Source organism: Hevea brasiliensis, chromosome 11, assembly GCF_030052815.1.
Source record: "Hevea brasiliensis isolate MT/VB/25A 57/8 chromosome 11, ASM3005281v1, whole genome shotgun sequence".
Taxonomy (NCBI): Eukaryota; Viridiplantae; Streptophyta; class Magnoliopsida; order Malpighiales; family Euphorbiaceae; genus Hevea; species Hevea brasiliensis.
This window is the reverse complement of record NC_079503.1, coordinates 59,228,273-59,232,418: the sequence shown is the minus strand read 5'-3', so window position 1 is coordinate 59,232,418 and position 4,146 is coordinate 59,228,273. Positions and strand designations below refer to the sequence as shown.

The following is a 4,146-nucleotide window of genomic DNA, read 5'->3' as shown; positions in this document are numbered from 1 at the left end:
CCTATAATGAAGAAATATAATTCTATGAAGCATAAACCATGAGAAATTGTAACCAAAAACACATCAATATATGCAAAATCCATCAAAATTGCATCAAACAAGCTTGTAGAAATGAATCCTGCATAAAAGGCATTTGTGAATCATGCCATTTCAACTCAAATTCTGCAAATCAACATTTAGCACATTAAGACTCAATAAAATCTGCATAAAATTGCATCTATCCACAAGTGAGAATGGACTCCCCAAGTCATGCCAAGAAAATGCAGTATGTTCACCTTAAATCTCACAACCCAAATAAGCTCAAAACTACAAAAATGACCCACTTATCATCATATTAACTTTATAAGCACAAATACTTAAAAGTTACACACCCAACCTCACCAAGAAACATAAGCCATGTGCTGCAGACCCTTCTTTGCTGCAAATTTCATTTTTCCTCTCTGCATAAACCAGGTAGCAAACCTGCATAGGTTATGCAACAAAAATCAATCTATTTTGGGAGAGTTGAAGGACAAAATATCAGATTAAGAGTTACTCCACAGCAGTTCACCAACCTTCCTCCATTGAAATACATCTACAAGGGACAAGATTCAACAATGTCAAAAATTAAATTTAGGGAGATTTAAGATAAAAACAAAAGCTATGTAAACAAAAGTAAATCAACAAACGCAAAATAAAAGAACTTGGGGTGCCTCCCAAGAGCGCTAATTTATAGTCCTTAGCTGGACACTTTTCATTTTTCATGGTGGCTGAAATTGGAATTTATTGTCTCTGTTCCCAATAGGTACTTCAATGAATCTATACTTCATTTTCTTTCCATCACATGAGAAGATCCTTGTTGCTTTGTCTAAAAATTTGACCATTTCTTTCTTGACAACCTTTGGTGCATCTTTTTCTTTGAGAGATGATTGCTTGACCTCACTTTTCTCCACTTGCTCAACTTGAAAGATTTGTGCCATAGGACAAGGTGGATTACCATTCAAATGTTGTGCAAATGCTGCCTCTTTTGGATTTTCATCATTGATTCTCCCTTCATGGATAAGACAACTTTCAAGAGAAGCCTTCGGATAGCTCTTTCTTAAGTGCTTTTTTACTAACTCATCAACTATATCAATTCTCAAACAAAAGTCTACATCTTCATGTTGCTTCTTCTTATCATTGCCAATGTTGAAGACGAAATGATCCTCTCCGACTCTAAGAGCAAGCTTTTCACCTTTCACGTCAATCAAAGCACCAGCTGTAGCTAGGAAAGGCCTCCCCAAAATGATTGGGATATTAGAATCCTCTTCCATGTCCAAGATGACAAAGTCAACAGGTATATAGAATTTCCCAACCTTCAGAGGCACATTCTCTAAAATCCCTTCTGGATACTTAATTGATCTGTCTGCCAACTGAAGAGAAATGTGGGTTGGCTTAAGATCTCCCATATTGAGCTTTTCATAAATGGAGAGGGGCATGAGGCTAACACTAGCCCCAAAATCACATAAAGCTTTTGTAGAACATGATTCCCCAATGTGGCATGGAATTGAAAAATTCCCTGGATCCTTAAGCTTTGGAGGAAGTTTCCTTTGGAGGATAGCACTGCATTCCTCAGTTAAGGCTACAGTCTCATAATCTTCAAGCCTCCTCTTATTTGAGAGAATTTCTTTTAGAAACTTAGCATAAGAAGGCATTTGGGAAAGAGCATCAATAAAAGGCACATTTATATATAGCTTCTTCAAAACCTCTAAGAACTTCCCAAATTACTTATCAAGCTTGGCTTTTTGAAATCTTTGTGGAAAGGGAAGCTGTGGCTTGTAAGGCTCTGGAGGTATATATTTCTCTTCTTTCTCTTCAATTTCCTCTTTACATTTTTCTGCACTTTCTTGTTTTTCACCCTCATCAGTTTCTTTCTCATTTTCTCTCTTCTCACTATTTTCACTTTTCTCATTTTTTTGACTCTTCTCATTATTTACAACTTTCCCACTTCTTAAAGTAATAGCTTGACACTGCTCTCTTTGGTTTTCTGGTTGACTTGGAAGTTTTCCAAAAGACTTGGTACCTGAGGAAGATGCTTGTTGTGCAATTTGATTTTCCAAAGATTCATTATGTGTTTGCATCTGTTCTAGCCTTGCTTTCATCTCTCTCATCTCCTCATCATGCTTAGTTTGGTTAGCAAGAATCTGTTGTAATAAAGCTTCTGTGGTGGAACTTTGTTCTTGCTGTTTTGGTGGAGGTGCAGGATTCATGTTTCTTTGCTGAAAATAAGGCAATGGTTGCCTATTTTGCTGATATGAAATTCCTTGTTGCTGTTGTGGTTGAAAATTCTGATTTGGAACTTGACTTTGCTAATTTCCCCATGAAATGTTGGGATGATTCCTCCAAGTTGGATTATAAGTTTGAGAGTAAGGATTCCCCATTTATTTGTTTCCATAATTACCAACATATGCTGCTTGCTCTCCATAGTCTACTCCATAACTGGTAGTTCCCTCTGCATAAGCAACTTGTTGTGAACTTCCAAATGATGATGATGAACTAACCAACATACTTAAATCTTCCATCTTCTTAGCCAAAGCATTTGTAAATGCATCAAACTTTGCATTAATCATGTTGAATGGATCAAGGTCATACATTCCAGCAGCTTGCCTTTTTTGAGTTGGAGCTGGTCCTCTTGGACTACTCCAAAGATAAGTATTCTTTGCAATTTTCTCCAATAGCTCATAAGCTTCATCTTCATGCTTCATAATAAATTCTCCTCCTATTTGAGCATCAATAATCCCTCTAATTGCAGGAGTGACATTTGTGTAAAAATTTTGATTTATCATCCATTTTGGAATGGCATGATGTGGGCATTGTCTCTCTAATTCCTTCCATCTCATCCATGATTCATAGAGAGTTTCATCTTCTCTTGGTCTGAAAGCTGTCATTTGATTCCTCAGTTCTTGAGTTTTTCCAGGTGGAAAATATTGTGCAAGAAATGCATCAGTGAGTTGCTCCCAATTTGTGATGGAGTTGTGAGGTAAAGAGTCAAGCCAATCCAATGCTCTATCTTTCAAAGAGAATGGGAATAGCTTCAATCTTGCTGCATCATCAGACACTCCAGGTTGTTTTTGCATATCACAAATCATAGCAAACTTCTTTAGATGTGTGTGTAGATTTTCAGAAGGATGTCCCCCTAATTGGGAATTTTGAATCATTTGAAGAACTCCAAAATCCATCTTGTAACTATTTGCATCAATTCTTGGTCTTCCTATACTTTCTCTCAAGTCATTAAAACGAGAAAAAGCATGATCCATCATACTCCCCCTAGGCACATTAGCATTTACAACCTCTTCACCTTGGGCTGCATTTTCATTGTTTTGATCATTTCTAGCATTACCACCAATTCTAATTCTTTCATCAGCCATGTCTGCTTCTAATTCAGTTTCTCTCAAAGCTTCTTTCCTTTTTCTGGTTTCTTTCTTGTTGGCTTTACAAAATTTCTCAATTTCAGGATTGAACAATAAGGATGTGTCACTTGTGCTTCTAGCTCTTCTCATAAAAGATTAAAAGTACCTGAAAAAGAACAAACAAACACAAAATGAAAAGATAACAAAGATAAAACTACAAACAACTAAAATAATCAATAATTCAATCTTAAACAAACAACTCCCTGGCAACGGCGCTAAAAACTTGATGTGGCCCAACCGCAAGTGCACGGGTCATACAAGTAGTATAGAAAAGATATCGTTCCCACGAGGAGTTGTGTTAATGATTGAATTTTTTATATAAAAAGTTGACTAAATTGAAATATCTATGAAATTAAAGCAATAAATTAATGGGTATTGGAGTATGAAATCTATATGTGTAAAATTAATAATCTATTCAACTATGTAATAATTAAACTAAAATTGCATAAAATTGAAATAAACAAGTTCAAATATGGCAATATTTAAAATGGCAAGTAATTAAATTCAATTATAAATTAACAATTATAAAAAGGCGATTTCGGAGTTCCGAATTTCATATTGGAGCTATTTTGGGATTTCAAATTGGTTATCCAATCTTGTGGAACTTACGAGTTTTAAGGAGATTAATTCTTAAATCCTTTGAATACCCTTTCGAGTGAGACAAAGAGTGTCTTAATCAATCTAATCCTACTTTCGTGGAGTTAGAGTTAATTAAGAC

At 35.5% G+C, this 4,146-nt stretch overlaps 1 non-coding gene across 1 annotated transcript; it reads left to right on the top strand.

The window, feature by feature from the left end:
* The first annotated feature begins 2,814 nt into the window (after positions 1 to 2,814).
* On the top strand, positions 2,815 to 2,921 carry LOC131170774 (small nucleolar RNA R71). Its single transcript, XR_009141541.1, has one exon. It is a non-coding gene; the product is annotated as a small nucleolar RNA R71 (small nucleolar RNA).
* Positions 2,922 to 4,146: the final 1,225 nt, after the last annotated feature.